Genomic DNA, 21,864 nt, shown 5'->3' on the forward strand with positions numbered 1-21,864 from the left:
CACGGACCGTGAGATCGTGACCTGAGCCGAAGTCGGACGCTCAACCGACTGAGCCACCCAGGCGCCCCTGAAAAGTCCTCAAAGTAGAGCGAGCTGGTGGTCGCACCACGTGGTGAGTGCACTGAATAGCACTGACTTGTACGCTCAAATGGTTAATTACATGTGACGTGCATTTCCTCAAAAACTTCAACCGCAGCAAAACGTTGAGGAAGCAGTGGTCAGAATACAGGGATACAACTGATACCTGTGCAAAAGAAATTAAAGTTGTACGTGCACGCATCCGAAGGAAGATTTCTTGGAATGCCGGCAAGGGGTAAGGTGGCACGAGCAGGGACGGGGTCAGGTGATGTGGGCCACCGTTGGCTGTCACGGGGCCATGTTGCATTCAGCGCCCCCTCTTGAACCTGAGTTGCCACTACCCAGTAGGCTCCAGGTTTGCCCGGGCCCCGCTGCGGCTCTGAGCCTTGGCTCTCCACCGGGAAACCGGGCCACGGGCAGGGTGGCTCCCCTCCCTCCCCCCTGCGCACCCGGGCCCAGGTGGGAAAGTTGCAAGGAAATGTCCTCCTGTTCTGGGAACACGCTAGCACCTTTCCTGACCTGAGCCCAGGGGCAGGGTTCCTCGTGGGTGACCCAGGGGTGCCAACGGTCGCGTAGGTGATGTTGATCTGGCTGGGAGGTGCGGTTGATGAAGCAGCTTCTGAGGGACTCTGGCTCTCCCGGGGCCGGGGGATCGCGTTGCGTGTGACTCGAACGTAAAGGAGGAGAGTCTTGCGCTTGTGTTTGGGGGGTGGGATCAAACCAACAGCACCACCAACGTTTACTGAGCACTTACTACATGCCAGTGACTGGGTTAAACCTGGCGTGTGCCCTCCCCATGCAGTCCTCCTGATGGCCCTCTGATGTGGCGGCTGTTACGGGTCCCCACTGCCAAAAGGAGGGGAGAGTCAGACGGGTTGGGCTAGCTGCCCAAGGCAAACCCAACTGGTGAGTGGCGGGGCCAGGATTCAAACCCACCATGTCTGATCCCGGGGCCTGAGCGCTACCTGGTGGAGACCCCGAATCCTCCCAGCAGTGAAGGGGCAGCAAGGTTCACTGTTGAACTCCTATCCTGTGCTGCCCCCACTAAGCTCAGAATCCAGGAGTGCTCGCTGAACGAGTGCGAACGACCCCAGGCAGCAGGCGTATCTGTGCTCGTGACCATTTTACAGGGGAGGACACTGAGGCTCAGAGAAGCAACGTTGCCCGCACATCACACGGCCAGGAAGCGAGCGAGGCAGGATTCGAGCAGGCTCTACCCGAGGCCGCACGGCTGACCCCTTGCTTCCCGAAGGTGGGAGTGCCTATAAGCGTCTTGATTTGGGGCCTCCCCTTCCATCTGCTTCTCTGAGGAGCGGTTCAGCCTCGTGAGAAGACAGGAGAGGGCTGTTTCTGCCTAGGGACACACACGGGGCCGCGAGGCGTCCCGTGCAGGCATCGGGGGCGGAAGCCTGGCTGCGTCGGCAGCGTGAGTCTCCTTGGCGGACGGGACAGGGACATCGGGACCCCCGGCTGCCGTGGCGTCTCCTCTCTGGAGGAGCAGTGGCCTGGCTTTGATGCCCCGCGGAGGATGAAGGGGTTGGAAGTTTCCAGAAGGGGGGACACCCGCAGCAGTCCGGCTGCCCGCAGCCAGGAGCGTAAATAGTCCTCCGAGGACTCCGGGGGAAGGACACGGTGGGGAACAGAGTTCTCTGGACAGCTGGAACTCGAGCTTTCCCTTCTCTGGGCATCTCCACCACACAGGGTAGGGCCAGGACGGGGTGGGGAGACAGGAAGGCCCAGCCTTGTTGTTTCTGAGTGTCTCTTGCGGGCATGGGTTTGGCCCCGTCTCTCAAGGAGCCCTAGGGTGGGGGCCACCTCGCCTGTGTGCTCTGTGGGAGATCCAGTGACAGAACCCCCCCCCCCCCAGGCCTCCAGATACCTCCGGCCACTCCAACTCACCAGGTGTGAACCACTCACTTCCTCCACCGCTCAGACAGAGCAAAACTGGCTGAGTCTGGTTTAAACGAGTTCCTGTCAGCCTCTGCACACCTCCTTGCCTTGCCCGTCCCCTCTAGGCATGGCTGGTGCCCATTCTTGGTGGCTGCTGGAGGCTAAACCCTTTTCTGGGGCCGGGTACCGCCCTCACCTGGTCGTGGGAGCGGTGCTCAGGGTTCCCGGTCCCGGGCTGGAGGGAATTCTCTGAGGGAGGGAACACAGCAGCAGGGCGGGCTGGGGCTTGCCAAGGGGATGCATCTGTCACCTTCTGATAGATTTCTAAGGGGAACGCTGGGTTCCTGTGACCCCCCCCTCTAGGCTTTGGGGTCCAAACCGCTTCACAGGGATCAAGCGCTTACTTGGGATCCAAGGTGTGAGAGTCTGAGAGTGGAGGGGAGGGCCTTGAATGGGGCCTCCGGCATGTGAGGGAATATAGAAGGCTTTCTGGAAGACGGGAGGGGAGGAGGAGGGGCAGATCTTAGGACTGGGGGCCCAGATTCAAAGGAGGCACTCTCCCCCGCCTGGATGTGCCCTTCATCCTTCCCATGCATGCATTCCATGCCTCCATGACATGCCTGCCATATTCCAGACTCTGACTGGAACTTTGGGAGCAGGAGGTAAATTAAGGCAGGGTCCCTTTCCTCACAGCCTGGAAGGGAGACAGCCAGGAAAACAAATGGTTTTGACAGACACGTGTGCAAAGTAAGTGACTGTACTACTGGAGGGCCTGGGGTGAGTTCTGCTCTGGGGCCAAGGGAAGGCTTCACAGAAGAGAAGGTATCTGAACTGGTTCCTGAAAGATCTGCCAGGCAAGAAGGAAAGGGAAAAGCCTTATGGGCAGAGGAGCTGGCAAGTGCAAAGGCCCTGGGGCATCAGAGTGGGTATGTAGTGTGCCGGGCAACAGTCTGGTAGTTCAGCCATGTCAATGGGGCAGGTAGAGGGGATGATGCTGAAAAGGTAGGCAGGCCCAGGGTGCGCCAGTGTTGAAGGTCACGTTAAGGAAGGAAGATAGGGTCCCACAGCCACGGAATAATGATGGGTCCCTGTCAGAGGGACCGTCTACTGTGTGAATGTGTCCGAACCACCCGGTCTAGACTCCAGTCAGGCTCTCCCTCCCAGCCATCCCCCCTCTGTGCTGCTTATTGTGGTGTCCTGTGCCCAGGCCAGGACTGTGTCCCCACGGTGATGGAGGGGGCCAGGGAGTGGTTGCTGGAATAGCCTAGAGCTGTCCCTCATGACAGGCAGCCCGCAGCCCTAGACACGTGGGGCAGAGCCCCGTCGCAGAGCAGGCCCGGCTCGTCAGGAGGGGCCGGACCTCTGCTCTTCTCTGTTCTCATCACTCCCCTACCCCAGCCCTGAACAAGTGAGTTCTTCCAAGGGGATTCATTGCGCTCAGACACCGCCCCACGTGCCCTGCGCTCCGTGGCCCGAGTGGGAGGCCTGCCCTCTGTCCCTGCCCTCCGTTGTCCCCGCACCCAAGCACCTTGTCGTCTCCCGCTGTGAGCTGTCACCTCTCATTACAAAACCTGCAGAAATTCTCCGAATCGGCTCACCAGTCATCATGCTCCCCACAAGCGCCTGCATGAGCCTCTGGGCCCGAACCACAAGGCGACCACAGCGCATCAGCGGCTTCTGCTCTGAGCCCCGCCGGGGGGCCCCTGCCCCTCCGCTGCCCCAGCCCGCCCTGGGCTCACCACACTTCCCTTTCTCTAAATCTTAAAAACTAAAGTGGTGCAGAGCAAGGCCTGGGGGTGACAGGCGAGAGCCACGGAGGCGGGCCCGGCAAGGGGGCAGGTCACGGCAGGCCCGGGGTGCTCTTTTTGGAGGAAGCCCGGGTTGGGAGTGGGAGCGGAGGGGTGGCCAGCCAGCTGAATCGGCCTGGTCTCCCCACGGTGTTCCTTCTGGCTTCCAGCAAGTACCCTCAGCCAAGGGGCCTCTCGGGAGAGTGTAGAATGTGTGCCCTCCACAGAGAGACAGGAACCCAGTACAACACAGAGACGAACTTATGTGGGAGACACAGTGGGGCCGTTAGTCTCGAGCTTCCTTGCCTTCCTCCTCTGACTTCCCCCTCCTAGCGACGGTCACGAGGACGGCTTTGAGCAACTGCGCAGGAAATGTTGGCGGAGCAGATAATGTAATCAGCGCCCGACGGCCTACTCCTTAGAGGTACCCTGCGCTCAGCAAGCGTGTTAGGGATTCAGGGACCCCCTCTCCCCCTCGTGCCCCCGGGGTGTGACCAGCGATGCCTGTATCTGCGCGTTGGAGGCCAGGTGAGCACCGGCCTCGTGGGGCCCACACTTGAGCACAGGAAGTGAATGACACGGTGGTCATGAGCACCCACAGCTCCTGGGGTGGCTCTTCCCTACCCGCCCTGATCCAGCCAGGACTGCTGGGCCCCCCCACTCAGGTTTGCAGATCATCAGCAAGCTCCCTGCAGCTCAAGGCTCAGGCGAGGGGGATCTCAGTCTCCAGGAGCAGGTGGGGGAGGGAGGGGGGGGGTTCTGTCTTCCGCCACTTCGCCTTTTGAAACCCGAGTGCCGTTCCTGCAGTTTGGATCGCTCAGATTCTAAGGGAAATGAACAGCACTCAAGGAGTGTCTGCTGATCGTCTAGCTGAGCTATAGTAACAACAGTGACCGTATGGCTCCCTACGGTTCGCAAATCACTTTCGCCTCTGGGATCGTACAGGAGTCCCGTCGACCCTGTGCGGCAGGGAAGCCCATGCCTGTCTTGCAGACGAGAGATGAGGTGACCTGTGTAGGGCCACACGGTATACGCAGGCACGAAGCGCGTCTGGCGGAGAGAAGGAGGGGGGCAAGGGGCTGGAGGGTGGCATCGTGACCGGGGAGTGTGGGCTGAGGACAGCCACCGCCAGCACGAGCAGGGGTCTGCTTCTCAACTCTCCTACGTGTCCCCAGAGGACCCAATAAAGTGAAATCCCTCTCCTTACCCGTCTGCCCTCATCCTGGAGGCACGGTGCCCAGAGCTAGACCAGGAAATCCTTTTCCTTTTTTTTTTTTTTTTTTTAAAGGTTTACTTATTTATTTTGAGAGAGACAGAGCTAGCGCACAAACAGGGGAAGGGGCAGAGAGAGGGGGAGGGAGGGAATCCCAAGCAGGCTCTGCCCCGTCAGCACGGAGCCCGACGTGGGGCTCGCACTCGTGAACCATGAGATCACGACCTGAGCCAAAATCGTGAGTCGGACGCATAACCCACTGAGCCACCCAGGTGCCCCTGGAAATTCTTGACTCAGGGTGAAAGCAATTTCTGAGAAAATGGCATTTTTCCTCCTAAGCCCAACACAAAACACGTGGGGTTCGGGGATACCCCGCTTCTCTTAACAATTTGGTCTTAGCGACTCTACTCCGGCAGGCAGTAATTGGTGACAATGTCCCCAGCACATGACCTAATGACAGTTCCTATAAAATGGACATAAATGTTGACTTCACACCGTAAGCACAAAAGGGGGGGGTCCCTGTTTGCCTTGAAACCTAAAGATAGACAACAAAATGGCCACCTCTACTGTATCATACATTCAGTCTAAACGCTCATCTTCTTTTTAATAAGCATTAATTAAACTTTTATCTAGGAAACCTTTTAAAAAATCCGTGTTGCAGTTTGGAAGTGTAATTAGGGTAACATCCGAGGGGGGAAAAAACCTACGAAAAAAATTGAAGCAAGCATTACCCCCTCCTTTTTTAAAGACATATTCCTGCAGCAAATGGGATCTTTCTGTTCCCTTCCGCTTGCCTTTGGAGGCGGTGTCCGGGGCAGTCGTGGGAGAAGCAGGCCCCCGACCTGTACCAGGCTGTGACCTTGGGTAGGGACCACCGCTGCCACCTTCTTTTTTCCAGGGAACCCGGGCTGCCCAGAGGGACAGTAACCGGCCCCAGGCCCCCTCGTTGGTCCTCAAAGTGGCCTCTGCAAAGTTCAGTGTTTCCAGGTCTGTTGGACGGATGGGGAAGCCGAGATGTTCTAAGCGAGAGGGGCGGCCTCTGGAGTCCTGAGTCTTCTCCTCCCTGGACGAGGGGAAAGGGAGCCTGGCCTCTCCAGAGTGCTCTCTCTATACGAGGGGGAGAGTGTGCCTGTGACGGGGCTCTTGGGACGGAGTGCAGGTTGTGCCTGTGGAGTTCTTAACACGGGAGGGGTTCCACGAATGCCAGCCAGGGCCACTGCTACGACGTAGGGCTGGGAGCCCCAGGTCAGCCTGACTCTCCAGCCATCAGAGAACCAAGCGACTACATTCCTGCTTTCTGGGTTACGTGCTGTGTTTCCTGGGGCCGGTCACTTTCCTTGGGCCTCGGTTTCCTTCACGATAGCGGAGAGACGTTACCTTACACGGTGGTTGTTCAAGACTCAGTGGGCCGAAAGAAGTAAAAACGTTCACTCCACGATTAGAGGTAGCATGCAGAGTTCAATGTTAGCTGGTGTTTTAACAAGTGTTGGCCGGGGGCGCCTGGGTGGCTCAGTCGGTTAAGTGGCCGACTTCGGCTCAGGTCATGATCTCTCGGTCCGTGAGTTCGAGCCCCGCATCGGGCTCTGTGCTGACAGCTCGGAGCCTGGAGCCTGTTTCAGATTCTGTGTCTCCCTCTCTCTGACCCTCCCCTGTTCATGCTCTGTCTCTCCCTGTCTCAAAAATAAATAGGGTTAGTCCACGGTGTCTTTGGGGCTTAAAGTACAGAACCCTAGCCCCTGATTCCCTGGGAGACCAGATAGAGGAAGAGATCACCTGACACCAGCTGTATACCGAGCTTAAGGACGGGCATTTCAGAGATGGAATCTAGGGGTCCTAGCTCCCCAGCGCGTGACCAGGAAATCGCGGCCCATTTGCTTTTCTTGGCTCCCGCTGCTAGAAATGAGTGTTTCCTGGGTATCTGGGGGGGGGGGGGGCTTGGAGGCTGTGACCCCTGTGTCTGTCCCACTGCCCCTCCCCAGCATGACCCCTGCCGTGTGAGGAGACCATCCGTGGCCGGGGCATTGAACACTGGAACACAGAATGTTCTAGGCAGAGGAAGAGGAGGGGGCACGTCTCTTCACTTCCACGCCGCAAGCTCCGCTTCTGTCCACAGTCTTACGAAACCTTTTAACTTCTGACTCTCCAGCCTCTAGATTTCAGAGCTCAGCGCAGTCCCAGGGGCCAGATGAGAACAGGCTCCATATCATTTCTCTTCCTCTGCTCTTCCCTCAGCCCAAACTCCCAACCCACCCTTTTCTTTTCTCTCTCTTACAGAACAAAAGCGTCTGGCACAGCAGGGGGTAGCAAAGACACGGGACGACGTCGGTAGGAGTACCCTCTGCCCTCAGGCTCAGCCATTCCCAAATTGCGTCCTTACACAGATGCTGTGAGATAGATATTGTCAGCCCATTTTACAGATGGAGACACTGAGGCTCAGAGAGGAGAAGCTGGGCCAAGGATACTCAGCTGGTAAATGGCCGAGCTGGCACTCGGAGGCAGGGCTGTTTCGTACCACCCTGCTTCCGGAAGCTAAAGGAAGAAAGCCCTGGCAGGTGACAGGGGTCTCTGGGTTCCTTCCCCCTGGCCACACAGGCTTTAGCTGATGGTCCTGCTTTCTAGCTGTTAGGCCCATCCCAGTTTGGGCTTTCATCACACCTGCCCTTGAGAAAGTCAAGTAATTCAACCTGCACAGAAACCTAGGCTCCCTCAGAGTTTTCTGGAGCTGCTCTGAAGATAAGCAGGGTGGAGCCTGGTTCGTGTTTGCCCGGGAGAGTCTTCTAGGGCCATTCAAACGGTAGACTCTATGTTCTTGCTTCTCAGTGAGGAAGGGGCCTTCATCCGGGTCTCCGGGAGAACTCCCTCCCACACTTTCTTTCCGCTCCTTCCTTCCTTCTCGTTCTTTTCCAGATCTTATATGCAAAATGCCAAAGACAGCCCATCTCCCATCATTTTCTTCCCTGCCCTTTGTGTCTCTGAATCCTTAAATCACAGGCCACACCAGCCGGTTTAGCATAAGAAATTAGATTAATTTTCATGCTCCGACTCCAGATGTAAATGCCTTTATTAATAATTTAAGGCACATTTATTTATGCAGTTTGATATTTTTCAGGTTCAGGGAAGCAATTAAGTTTTGCTCAAGTTGTGGATCAGTGGACAGCATGTTCCTCGCCCTCTGCCCCTCCAGAGCAGATGGGGGGGGGGACGACAGGCACGCGGGCAGGGCCCGGCTGGCGGCTCCCTCCTCACCCCTCCCGCCGGCCCCCTGCCTCTGGGAGGCCCTGGCTTTTGAAATTGAAGAGAACAGGGGCGCCTGGGTAGCTCAGTCGGTTGAGCATCCGACTTCGGTTCAGGTCACGATCTCGCGGTTCGTGAGTTCGAGTCCCGCGTCGGGCTCTGGGCTGACAGCTCAGAGCCTGGAGCCTGCTTCGGATTCTATGTCTCCCTCTCTCTCTCTGCCTCTCCCCCACATATGCTCTCTCTCTCTCTCTCTCTCTCTTTCGAAAATAAACATAAAAAAAAAATTGAAGAGAACACAACTATTTGCACACATCTATTTGCTTGGGCGTGTCCCCAGAAAGGCCAATTCCTTCCTCAGAATTGCCCTGGGTTATCACGCTTGAAGACCTTTGGAGGTCCCAGCTGCTAAAAGTTCCTGCAACTAGTTCCTGGGGAGACTGTCAGCATGGAGAAGCCATTTTTCACTTCCATCTCCATAGGCAACGTCTCATCCGTGAAGGCCTGGGGGAGGAGAGCTTGACCCCTTCGGAAATGGTGAGTGTAGATGAGCTGCCCACCTCTGTTCACCTTCATTTCCTTACCTGAACAATGCGCAAACGGCATATGCCTTCGTGGGGCCACTGTGGAGACCGGGCCCCCTCCTCGGGCCTCTGCCTGGGCTTTACCCCCAGGCCCGGCCTTCTCATCCTCCGGCCTCAACTCCGCCCCACGCTTTGTAATAAAAATATTTTCCATTCACGTATTGCTTGGTACCGCGTGCCTCGTGTCATTTGATTGTCAGTAACTACCTTATTGTATTTTTTTTGAATGTTTATGTATTTGTTTTTGAGAAGCAGAGAGAGAGAGACAGAGAGCGAGCAGGGAAGAGGCAGAGGGAGAGAGAATCCCAAGCAGGCCCCATGCGGTCAGCGCGGAGCCTGACATGGGGCTCGAACTCAAGAACCGTGAGATCGTGACCTGAGCCGAAACCAAGAGTCAGATGCTTCACCGACCGAGCCAGCCAGGCACCCCTGTCAGTAACAGTGTTTTAAACACAGAAGGAAGGTGAGTCCCCAGGAGACGTAACTTCCGGGAGACAGATTAGGGTGCGGAAGAGATCTCAGGATCCCTGGCCATCCATCCCGAGCCCTGGGTGCCGGGGACCGTGTGAGATACTGTGGGTGGGGGCGGGGCGCGCCCTGAGGACCGGGGCTCGTCTCCAGCCTCTCGGGCTCTAGGGGGACAAAGAGCAGCTGTACCCCCGGAGCCCTGCTCTGCTCAGCTAGAAATAGACCCAGAGTTGAGAATGGAGCCTGGCTGGGAGGTCTCGGGCACATGTCACCGATCTGGGCCTTGGATTCCAACATCGGATCGTCCCCACCCACGTGCTGCCACAGGAGGGAGCCCGGCACCTCCCTTGACTTCGCTCTCCCCCATCCTCCCCCGCCATGCATCACCCACGCTTGCGGATCTCACCTCCGGATTTCGTATCTCTGGGATGCGCCCCCTACTCTCCCCCTCACCGGTGCCCCTCCTCTAAAGCATCGTCATCGCCTGTGGGCACCTGGGCCGGCCTCCAGACAGGAATCCGAAGCAGGCTCCAGGCTCCGAGCCGTCAGCGCGGAGCCCGACGCGGGGCTCGAGCTCACGGACCGCGAGATCGTGACCTGAGCCGAAGTCGGGCGCTTAACCGACTGAGCCGCCCAGGCGCCCCAGTGTGTGTTCATTTTTGAGAGAGAGAAAGAGCGTGAGCGGGGCCGGGACGGAGAAAGATGGGGACGGAGGATCCAAAGCAGGCTCTGCACCGACAGCGGCGATCCCGATGCGGGGTTTGAACTCCGCAACCGCAAGATCGTGACCTGAAGCGAAGTCAGACGCTCCACTGACTGAGCCACCCAGGCGTCCCCCAAGTGCCTGATCCCATCCATAGCTCTCCGCACGGTGTGGCACCCACCCACAATACTGGCACCCCTGTTTCTGCTGCAAAGCCATATCAGCTCAGCCACAGTACCCTTTCCCTGGCTTCTAGAACTTCCCGTGCACCTTCCTACTGATCGTTCCTTCTGCCGTGTCCTCTCCTCCCCACCCCTCTACCCTGTGTAACGCCAGATCACTGTTCCTGCCTCAGCGACCCCCAGAAAATAATAAGTGTTCCCCCTTATCTAGTGTTCTCCTGTCACCCCTTCCTACGCTTTCACAGTCCCCAGGGTGGCATGTGATCTTATAATTACATGTGGATTAAATTCGAGGGCCCCTTCCAGCTAGAAGGCTCCGGTCTGAGACCACTTTAGCAAGCGGTCTGCCCCGTGAACCGAACGGACAGCATCCCCTGAACGCCTTCTCGAGGCATTGCGCTATCTGCTGGGCTCGTCTCTGGAACTGCTGGGTTGTCTGTGCCCCCAGCCATTGCTGCAGCCGTGTGCAGGGGCTGGGAGTGGCGGTGGAGGGGAGGGGAGGCTGGGCTGTCCCAGGTTAGGGGGCTGGGGGATGGGGTAATACGGGGGGAGGGGAGGCCGCAGTCTCATATCTTGCCTGGAAGGCAGTGGACTTTGGAAACAGCGCTGGGCGGGAAGTCCGGAGAGCTGGGTTCTGGTGCAGTCCGCACGGGCTCCCCTGTCTCGGAGCAAGTTCTGGGAGCCTCAGTTTTGTCTTCTGTGCCCGGAGATGATCTCTGTCTTTCACAGCGAGGACGTAAATCTAACGCAACGTCACACTCCAAGGGCCTGGCCCGAGCCTCTTCCTGCATGGTCTTCCTGGCCCCTGCCCCTGTTCCTCCCATCATTGTTCCCCAAGGTCATGTGAGGGCAGAGATGCGGTGCAGGATGGCTGAGGGACAGCCTGGACAAGCTCACTTCGCTTCCCTGTAGCCTTTGCAGCACTTAGCGCCCGCTGTCAGGGGCTATCTTATTTATTTGTTCGTGTACTTGCCTCCCGAAAGAAGAATATAGACCGCGGGGGCGCGTGGGTGGCTCAGTCGGTTAAGCGTCCGACTTCGGTTCAGGTCATGATCTCCCGGTTCGTGGGTTCGAGCCCCGCGTCGGGCTCTGTGCCGACAGCTCGGAGCCTGGAGCCGGCTTCGGATTCCGTGTCTCCTTCTCTCTCTGTCCCTCCCCCACTCATGCTCTGTCTCTCTCAAAAATAAAGTAAAATAAACATGAAAAGAAGAATATAGACCATGAGATCCGGGAGCTCACCACCTCTGTCTCTCCAGCCCCAAGAAGAGTCCCTGACTTTCCACAGGCTCTCCGTGGATAGGTTTTGAAAATGGAAATGGAGGGAGAGGCAGCCAGGACCTCTGGAGAAGTGGAGGGTGGGGGATAAGGAAAGGAGAGGGGTGTGACCCGGGGCTGTCCCCAGGGCTGAGAAGGGACCCAAGGTCATGCCTGAGATGGGCCAGATGCTCACTGTGGAGAAGGAAGGGGGTCAGCAGAGTCTGGGAGAAGAGATGACCCATGGCGGGACCCCATGCGGCTGGGGTCCGTTCTGGACAGCAGTAACCAGGGTGCAGGATCTGATGGAAACAGGCTTTGCCACGCAACTGGCTCGGATTTTGGTTCCGGCCAATACCCCCTGGGTGACTTTGGGTAAGTTAGCCAACCTCTTTGAGCCCGTGCCCTGTGGAGGACAGGAAAGCTGAACTTGGGGCGGTTCGTCTGGGGCCATGGTCTCCCTTCTTTCTAGAAGGGCCCTCTGAGGGAAGAGCCACACGCAGGTGTGGGTGGGTGGAGCCTCTAACCTCTGGTTGCGTATTTCTACTTTGCTAACACTGGGGCTATAGTCCAGCGGGTCCTTGTGGCAATTTCTTACGGACCTCAAGCCCATATTGGGAGGAAAGAAGGGAGTGGGGGCCCTTTTTCTATGGGGGCTCAAAGTGGGTGGGAGTGAAGCCTGGGCAGAGAGGCCGGTGGAGGGGCACGGAGAAGGGCAGAGGGCGGCAGAGTGGGACTTCCAGCTCTCGTGCCTTGAGCTGAGTCTCCAGTGGGGCTGTGGCCCCAGGTGGGGGCTGGCCCAGAGCCTGGGTCCCCAGCTGGCTTTCCCCTGGGGGTCTGATCACATCATCCTGCCCACCCCCACCCGCCCCGGACCTCACGCGAATGGGAGCTCAATGCTTCCCAGACTCAGCTGCCCCATGTGGGCACCACCAGGCCTCAGTGCCCCCAGTCGGGGTCGGAGGGGCAGAGCTCGCCGTTTACACGTAAAAATTGGAATGGCAGCAAGTGTGTGGGTCGCACCTTCTTCCTTGTTTTCTTCCGAGTGTGGTGCTCAGCACCTTTGAACTGTGATCCCAAAGGCTCTCTGTCCTGGGGGACAGAGTGACTTGGGACAAGACATGCCACCTCACTGAGCCTCACCTGAGAATTGGGGGCCTCGTGGAGTTCTGTTAGAAAGAAAGGAGGTAAATTATAAAGTGTCTCGTGGGCAGAAAATGCAGGAAAAGAAATTTCCCTGCCTCCCCGACCCCCACGTTCTCCCCAGATCCCTAAAAGCTGTGGGGTGGGGTGCAGGGTCCCTCCTGGTTTGGGCTCCCGTCTGTTGCAGGCTGGCTCTGCAGGGCCCGGGCTCCCCCGAGCCCTCTCCCTGCCTCGCCGGCCCTAAAGACTGGCGGCCAAAGTGTTGACGTGCCTCTGACATCCTCCCACTCAAGGAAGCCACTGGCTGAGGGTGGGTGGCCCAGGACCTGTGCTGAGCTCCCCTCTCCTCTCGTCACTCAGCTGGCTCCCACAGGTAGGCACCTCTCCCAGCCAGCTGGGTGGGCTCCGGGGAGAAGTCTGTCCCCACTGGCAAGAAACAGACAGGTTCGCACAGGGGCAGCTCCAGGCTGGGGTGCTGGGGGGGCAGGGCTCAAACGTGCCCAGAGACATAAAGTGACAAAGCTAAGTGGGGTGGGAAGGCTATCCCTGAACTCATAGAGCTGAGGCGCTTCATTGTCTGTATGGGGAAACTGAGGCTCAGGGAGAGAAGGTCTTGTCTACAGGAGTTCAGGGCAAAGGACCAGAACTTGGATTTATTTCAACGGACGTGATTCAGAATGACCTGAAAACCTGGTGCTGTGGCGGGGAACACCCCTGAGCAAGACTCAGCCCCTGCCTCTCGGCGGGAGGGACGCTGTCCTTGATCTCCTGAGTCTGGGTGACCATGACTGTCACCCAGTCATGGCTGTCAGTTCTCTGAGGACCTCCGGCCTGCCACCGTGCCCTGCACAGACCTTGCATAGACCCAGGCCTGTGGCAGGCCCCAGCTGAGTCTGGGGATTCAGGATCCCTGAGTCTGGGGATTCAGGATCCCGCAGGAGGGAGCGCTGCCCAGGCCTGCCTCTTGCTCTCCTCTGCGACTTGCAATCTCCTTTGAAAAGCACAGGCAGCGCTTGAGGGAACTGGATGGACCCCTCTGACCCCGCCCTGAGCTGAGGATCAATGCTACTTGGGCCGGTTTAGCAATCCACCCTGCATTTTCCAACAGGCGAACTGCCTGGCTCAGTTATTGAGTCACTTAAGTCTCTACATTGTATGAGATTTAGAGATTTGGGGAACCCCGGGGCTATTTGATGTCTCCTTTGTTCCTGTTAAACCCTATTCCCTCTCCAGCAGGTGGGGCCAATTTCTCTAGGAACACCGCAGGGAACCCTCCAGAAGCTCCAGGCCGCGCCCAGGGCTGGGAAGGACGCGAGTCCATTCCTGGATTGCCCCGTCTGCTTAGGTGGCATTTCCAGAAGCTGATTCTCTAGCGGTGAGCTCCTTCCTGCTTTGAGCAGAGCACCGTGCTAGGTGCTCGCGGCAGGGGGTGGGGGTGGGGGGGGTAAGACTGACGTCACTGAATTGATTTGGAGGTGGAAGAGAAGGATCCCTACCCGAACTGGTGTGGGCTGGTAAATGTTTAACAGCCAGATTTCCCCCGGGGTAGGGGGTGGGGGGATAAAATACCCTATCGTAGCATTTGCCAATGCCTGTGGCATAAAATCTCCTCCATGGCCCTTGTCAAGGTCCCAGTGTGACCTGATTGGAAGAGATGCAGAGGATCAGTCTTGAGAGGAAGGGGACTAGGGCTCCAATGTACCATCCAAGCTAAGCACTTGGAGAGGCAGTTGGTAAAACGTCCTAAGATAGAAGAATAAATACAAATCTATGGGCCCTGGACAGGGTGAGCCGTACCTTCCAACTGAGCTTCCTGGGGAGGCTTAAAGGAGCAGTTGTGTTCAGTTTGGGCCTGGAGGCAGGATAGGACCTTCTCTGGGCGAGCGGTGGATTGGGAGGCCCTCCGGCCACAGGGAACAGCCTGAGCCATGGAAGCACCCACACAGCCAGCCTGTTTGAGGACCGGTGTCCCGCGGAACAACCATAGACACCCGATCATAGGCAGCTTTATAAACTCTGCTGAAGAGTTTGTCCCTTGTCTTGTCAACAGGGGTGTGTGGTCAGCGGGCGAGTGACACGGTAAGATTTGTTTGGTTGTGTTTCTTTTGAATCCCAAATTTATCATTTTTGTCCCTAAAAAGTGACGTGTGTATGTTCATTACAAAAAAGAAAATCAAGCTGTGCATTAAAGTACGAAAACCATTTTGAAGATTGGGTAAACATCTTTCTAACATGTCTCCATACACAGTGCAGACAAAAGGTTAGACAGGTATGGTAGGAATTACACTAAATAAACGGAGGGGAAAGTAAAGGAAAAAAGACACAGGAATTAACTGGTTTCTCTTCTTACATTGGATACATCAGGACTGTGTGTGATATTTGGAGCTGTGGCAGCCATCTTGCAACCATGAGGGAAGCTAGCTCAGGGCAGTAGACACACAGAAACTGACAGAGTGGGAAGACAGAATATGCGTTTCGATGAGATAGGGTAGCTGCCGTCCTTTACATGTAGATCATCACGTGACAACTTTGGTTTTCACGTGGGTATGGTTTCCCCGTCTACCTCGATTCTGAACTCCCAAGACTCAAAACTGGGTCATAATGAAACAAGTCAGTGTCATGTGGTGGTTAAGAGCTTGGGCTTTGTTTTTATTTCCCTAACGTAGCATCTTCAGACAATAGACATTGTTGCTTCAAGGAAATTTATTTTCTGGGGGGGGGGGGGACGACTTTAAAGAAACCTGGATTTGAATTGAGCTCCTCCTGGGGGAATCACTTAATCTCTTAGTGCCTCAACGGTCTCATCTCTGAAACAGGAATAATAAGCCTCCTGGCAGAAAGGTTTCGAGCATTGCAGTAGATAACATAGGTGCAGTTTCAACCACAACGCCCAAGATGGGAGGCGCTCAGGCGATGATCGTGAGGTCTACAAATGGATCTGAGAAAATACTAAGCATGCCACCGGGTGGGGGAAACATTGTACTTCCGTTTCTTCAGCCCTCTCAGCACAGACCGAGCTGACTCTGAACTTTGACACAGGCCGAGTAATTTTGAGCAAGTTTCTTTACTTCTCTGAGTGTCAGTTTCAACATGGATACATCAAGTGGAGGTTTAACGGTGGATGTCCAAACAGTAATTTCCTTCTGCGTTTTCACGCGCGCGTGCACACACACACACATGCACCCCTTTCTTAGCCCCAGACTCTTTCAGGAGGAATTTTATGAGTGTCCACCTTTGAGGAAGCTGTCACCGTGTCTGTCTGCAAGGCCAGCCATGCACAGTCATGGGGTGTTTGTCTTACTCTGGATTCCTTTCCCAAATGTTAAGATCTTCAAACAACAGGCATTGTGACGTAAGGGAAAATTACTTTCTGGGGAACAAGTGCTTAACATGTAACTATGCATTAGATACACATCTAGTAAATCAGCCAGTGAATGAGGAGGCTTGTGCGGCCCCGAATTTGAAGGGGCACGTTTCCGCAGACGGGACAGCTCTCTGGGCTGTCAGAGGGGGTGGAGGCGAGAGGTGGAAGGAGAAACCATGTTCTTCCTTTCCGTCTGCCATGGGGCGGGAGGGGCCTGCTGGATAGGCTCTGGCTGGGACACGGGGACAGGAAGCCAGAAGCGGGCTGGGCTGCCCGGGCTGTCCAGCTTCGTCCGGGTGGGGAGTGAGGACACTTCCCCGTCTCTCCGTTCACGTCCCGGCCCCACCGTCGTGGATTCAGCCTTCTCCCTCGTGTCCCAGTTCCGTTCTTTCTTCCTCTCTCCTGCTCTGTGTAGCGTCACTAGACGTGTGTCCCTGAAATGTCACGTTCCTCCTGTCATGCCCCTGCTCGAAGACCGCCCCCCCTACTCCACCTGTTACGGTGCCTTACATTGCCAACCTGGCTTTCCAGGGGGAAGGACAGTGCCCCCCCCAGCTGCAGCCGACGGCTGGGTCTCCATGCTGTAAAACCATGCCCAGCGCTAGGCCACATGGCTGGCGGGAGTCACGTATATATATATATTTTTTTTAATGTTTATTTACTTATGTTTTTCTTGAGAAAGAGAGAGAGAGAGAGAGAGTGTGTGTGTGTGTGTGTGTGTGTGAGCCAGGGAGGGGCAGAGAGAGAATCCCAAGCACGCTCTGCCTTGTCAGGATAGAGCCTGTCGCGGGGCTCGAACTCCCCAACCTTGAGAAGAATGACCTGAGCCGAACTCAAACAGCTGGACGCTTAACTGACTGGGCCACCCAGGCGCCCCTGGAGTCACACCTTTTTAAAGGCTGAGTCTCCACAGGGCTCAGTCGTAAAGCCGTTCTCCCTGACCCAGCTTGCACTCCTCTTACCAACCTGTCCTTTCTCTTCCTGCTTCTTCCTTCCAGTTTACCTTCCTTGGCTTCTTGGGCCAGATTGTCAGCTATACTTAACCGTCTTTGACCTGACTCTCCTCCTAGCAGGAGGCTTGGATTGCCCTTCTGGCCAGACATTCATTCTTTTATGGAGACTTACTGGGGCACGTGCTGGCGACGCCATGGGGGCATGGACGGTGTCTGTGATCTGGAAGAAGAGGGAGGGCATTCCACACTTCCCTGAGAACTCACTTCCTGCGTGTGTGTGTGTGTGTGTGTGTGTTTGCAGAGGGGAGTGGTGTTGTGGGGGGGGGGGATAGTTGCAGAGAAGAATAAAACGTTGTCCTTGAACTCTGGCAGCTAGCCAGAGGCCAGTCAATGGAATTTTATCCTTAATTGATTTATCAGATTAGCTTTAATGGAACCCGGAGGAAGCAGGAGCAAGGCAAGAAGTGATTACAACAGAAGAGACCACGCTCAAGGATTCCTTTTGATCTTCAAACAACCCTGAGAGGGAGGGGGTCGTCCCCATTTCCTAGCCTGGGAAGCAGGCTCAGAGAGGCCTGCGGACTTTCCTGAGGTCACCCAGCTGGCGGGGGCGGGGGCAGCTGCCTTCTAAAAACTCCGCAGACCTGATGGGCATCCCCTGCTCACTGCTGAGGCTGCCCTGACTCCAGGGCAGTGGTCACCTCACTTCCTGAGCAACCTTCTGAAGACCGTTGAACTTGCGGTCCACGGGGCAGGCGAAAGCCCCGCGCGTGCCCTGGGCACCGTTTTCCACCCGCCACCTCATCCTCCTGGCTTCCCTACCTTGGCCCCCAGGGCATGGTGGGGGGGGGGGCGGCCAAGCTGTCATCTGAGAGCACTCCTATGGCACCGCGTGGGAAAGGGACACTGATTTACGATCGGAAAGGTAAAGGAAGATGCCGGGAAGAAGCAGGGTGGTAGGGGTGGGTGGGCAATCAGGGATAGCACCGGAAAGAATAAAAAGAATCCCTGAGCCTTAAAAAAGAGCCTGCCCTCTGATTGCTGGCAGGCGTGGGCAGGCGCTCTCTCCTGTAAGACTGAAACGGAACCACGGATGAGGAGAAAGCATCTGGGGGCTTGGGTGTGCCTTGTAGGACTGCGTTAAATTACAAACGTATTGATGGACCCCGCTGGTTAACAGGCTGGGCACGTGAGGAGGGGCTGGACCCGGGGAGCAGCGTCCCTCTGCCACCACCGTGTCACCTCTGAGTCTTGGCAAATCTTATAATTGGCCCGACGGGTTATGATTTGAAACCGGGGGAGCCAATCAGCAGGCGTCTCCTCTGACCTCCGGTTTGGGGTGGTGGGAGACGAGGCAGTGACTTGAGACACAGAGAAGGGAAAAAAAAAAACATTCAAAACTAAAAATAAAAATAGAGACTATCAAGAGCGAAGACCTAAATCTTTTTGGCTCCCTGATTAATAACCCTGTCATGCCGATCACAAACCCTAAACAGCAATGCTCGTTGCAGCTGAATTTTTTATACTTTCTATTAATCTTTAATGATAGCTTGGTCACCTAGTCTCTTTTATCTTGTCAGATAAATGTATGGTTAACAGGATAATGAGATTTCTAAAGCCCCATGCCAGCTCCCAGCCATCCAGTGCTTGCGGTGACCTCTGACCCCTGGCAGACAGCGGCACCAGGGTGCTGGTAATTGGTAGGTGTGCTGGGAAGGTATTGGAGGCTGACGGATGGTTTAAACTTTGATTTGCGGTCAGCGAGGTCACCGAGCTCGGGAGGACCAGCCCGGTGTTATTACCAGCTGCCTCTGATGGGGATATAATTAGATTTAGCTATTTCTTTATTAATAAGTAATTGCTTCCCCCATCGCTGTGGGTGGGCAAATGTATTCCTTGGATAATTTGAGGACACTCCTCTGGCTTTATTAAGAAGAATATATCACGCGTATTGGCCAGAGGCAGACACCCATTCGGTTTTCTGGACTTTGGAGGGACTGGATCATTTTTACCCATTTGCAGCTTCGAGTAAGTTAGCTGTGCCTCGTGAAATCTGCCCTCGCCTCGGTGACCTCGAACTCTCTGCCGTCATAGGGAAACTCTGTTTTGACCCGTTTCCTGTGATGTAAGAGCAAGAAATAGTAAATAGTTTCATGCAGCTGTCCATCCAGCCACTGAATTATCCATCCATCCATCCATCCATCCACCCATTATCCTATCGTCTACTCAACCATGTAAGTACTCGTTAAATGCTAGTTACAGCCTTAGGTGCAGGGAGGAAAGGGTTCACAGAAGAGTTAAAAACCTAATCACTGCCTTAAGAGATTCGCAAGCAGGCAAGTGACTGAAAGTCAAGGAAGGGTATAAGCTAAGAGCCACAAGCAAAGTGTTAACACAATGCTAGAGCGTGCCTGGAAAGCCTGAGCATTGGCCCGGACGCATCAAAAGTGTTCACATTTTGGAAACAGTTACTAACATTACTTCTGTGCTTTCAGAGAAGGGCTGGGGCACGGGAAGGAGGTAGACTTGAAAGGCGGGCCGAGGATTTTCTTTAAATCTTTAAAAATTTTGAGAGTTTCTCCCGTGAACCCCTAGCATGGAAAATTAGGAAGAAAGAAAGGGGGGAAACGAGAGAGACACAGAACACAAGAGAAACAGAATTGAAGAAAGATCACTCCCTGGTACTAATCTCTGAGTAACTCATTCAACAACTCTCTCTCGAGTGGCTACTGTGTAGAAGTCATGTCCTAGCCATTCACCCAAAGATAACCCGCATATAAAGATTCCATCTCTAACGTTCAGCGCCCCAGTACTGCATAAGTCGTTCTATTCCGAAATATTGCAAGCTTGGCTTTTTTTTTTGTAAATCTGAAATTTGTTATGCTGGGTGCTCTCCTCCATGTGGTGACTTAGGGATTCAGCTCCCAGTATATACATATATATTTTTAATTTTTTTAACGTTTATTTATTTTTGAGACAGAGAGAGACAGAGCACGAGTCGGGGAGGAACAGAGAGAGAGAGGGGGACACAGAATCCGAAGCAGCTCCTATTTGCCTAGAGGCTTCAACGACGCCCTCAAATTTCTAGTTGAACAAAGGGGCGTTCTTTTAAAAAGTGACTGTGATCACATCTCGACTGCATTTCACCCGATCCGAGGCACGGCATTATGTTAGGTACCGTGGAAAGGAAAAAGCATTTGCTACTCTATGCCGCGATGTGCTATTGGGTGTAAGATGCATTGTGATTTCCAAAATGTCAACTGGTGGAAAAAATGTGTTTTGCGATTGATAAAAGGTACCACTTTCAACCTTCCCCAGTATATTGTTTTTATTTCCCATGTCTCAGGCTCCCTGGGAGGGTGAACATATTGTCTTATGTCTACTGGACCTTTGCCCTGGAGACCCCGTTACGCTTGGATCTACTTCCCACAGTCTTGGGTGGCACTTCCTCCAAGGACAGTGACGGCGTGGAGAGAGGCCTGATTCTTTGCCTTTGCCTGGATAGGCCCTGCCCTGTCTCTTGCTTTAGAGGTAGACTCTCTCTTCTCCCCCCTCCCCTATTCTTCCTCCAGGGACACACCCATTCCCCTAGGGCTTGGCCCCCTCTGTAAGAACCACTTGTCGTCACTAGGAGACCCTCAAGAGCAGTGGACAGGAAAATGCCACCAGGACGGACTCAGGCCAGACCAAGGAAGCCCAGTTCTGGACTTAGTGGTCTCCCAGACCGACAGGCCATTTGTCGTACCACCGAGGCAAGGTCCAATGTGGGTCTTGCCATCCGATGGCTCTACAGGTATTTCACTCCTTTTCACTTGGCTTACACTACTCTACTTAGCTTTGCTAACCCGAGCCTAGTAGCCTTCCAGGGCCTCAGTTCCCTCCACATCTTCCTTGGGATCTTCTGCATCCAGCCTGCCAGTGAGCAAGGCAGACATAAAAAGGGTGGCTTGTGATGGGGCGCCTGGGTGGCGCAGTCGGTTAGGCGTCCGACTTCAGCCAGGTCACGATCTCGCGGTCCGTGGGTTCGAGCCCCGCGTCAGGCTCTGGGCTGATGGCTCGGAGCCTGGAGCCTGTTTCCGATTCTGTGTCTCCCTCTCTCTCTGCCCCTCCCCCGTTCATGCTCTGTCTCTCTCTGTCCCAAAAATAAATAAACGTTGAAAAAAAAAAATTAAAAAAAAAAAAAAAAAAAAGGGTGGCTTGTGGAGGTTGTGAAGGCCAAGCCTGCAAGTGGTAAGTCTTACCTCTACCACATTCCATTGACCAGCAGTAGTCCCACGGGCCCGCCTGGATGCAAGGACCACGCCCAGGAAGAACATGAACTGGTGTGAGCGAACATTTACCGTTAGCTCTTTCTCGCCAAAAAAAAAGTCCTCAACTGGAAGGTGCAATGGTGATTCGAACTCAGAATAACGTTCTCTTCCTTATTGCGCCACAGGCCTATGGTCTGCCGTGGGGACAAAATAAAATCACCAACCAGCCAACAAAACAACATGACACAAAGAGAAACACGCACGTGCACACACACACACACACACACACACACGCAGGACATAACTGAGATCCCACAGGTACCCTTGCTTTCTCCCGCCTTAGAGGTTTAGACTGCCCTAAAGAGGCGGGGGAGTCTACAGAGGGGGACCAAGGATTCATCTGGAAGCCACAGGTCCTGGGTTCAAATCTCATCTCCCCCATCATTAGCTTATGATTTTAAGCAAGCCGCTTCCCCTCTCTGAACTTTGGGATTCTTCTCAGTGGTAACACTATAGAAATAGCCATGGAGTTTTCTGATCCTATGTTGGGGTACCAACAAATGCCGGCGTGTGTATGGAGGCCACAGGACAAGAGTTTTGAAGTCAGGACCAAACTAGAAGACTGGATTTTATAGGACCACGTAGTTTCCCGTTGTTGCCATGACAAATCACCACGAATTCGGTGGTTTAAAGCAACACACATTTACGCTTACAGTTCTGGAGGTCAGAAGTCTGAAATGGGTCTTATGGAGCTAAAATCC

The 21,864-nt window shown here is 55.0% G+C and overlaps 2 long non-coding RNA genes across 8 annotated transcripts; one reads left to right on the forward strand and one right to left on the reverse strand.

Moving 5' to 3' along the window:
* Window positions 1-31: 31 nt before the first annotated feature.
* On the reverse strand, window positions 32-3,670 carry LOC115515722. 2 transcript variants are annotated; one of them, XR_004343760.1, is made up of 3 exons: window positions 3,497-3,670; window positions 598-2,217; window positions 32-244 (listed from the first exon to the last, which is right to left on the reverse strand). It is a non-coding gene; the product is annotated as an uncharacterized LOC115515722 (long non-coding RNA). The 2 variants fall into 2 exon arrangements; XR_003969368.1 differs by having other exon boundaries at window positions 598-924; window positions 1,978-3,666.
* LOC116738134 lies at window positions 252-21,208 on the forward strand. Of its 6 annotated transcripts, XR_004343758.1 has the most exons (8): window positions 252-313; window positions 1,209-1,330; window positions 8,564-8,739; window positions 13,770-13,911; window positions 14,587-14,615; window positions 17,274-19,087; window positions 20,200-20,646; window positions 21,121-21,208. It is a non-coding gene; the product is annotated as an uncharacterized LOC116738134 (long non-coding RNA). The 6 variants fall into 6 exon arrangements; XR_004343759.1 differs by lacking the exons at window positions 252-313; window positions 1,209-1,330 and adding an exon at window positions 6,587-7,437 and having other exon boundaries at window positions 8,685-8,739; XR_004343755.1 differs by lacking the exons at window positions 252-313; window positions 1,209-1,330 and having other exon boundaries at window positions 8,433-8,739; window positions 20,200-20,384; window positions 20,485-20,646.
* The last annotated feature ends 656 nt before the right edge of the window (window positions 21,209-21,864 follow it).

This window comes from Lynx canadensis, chromosome B3 (assembly GCF_007474595.2).
Source record: "Lynx canadensis isolate LIC74 chromosome B3, mLynCan4.pri.v2, whole genome shotgun sequence".
NCBI lineage: Eukaryota > Metazoa > Chordata > Mammalia > Carnivora > Felidae > Lynx > Lynx canadensis.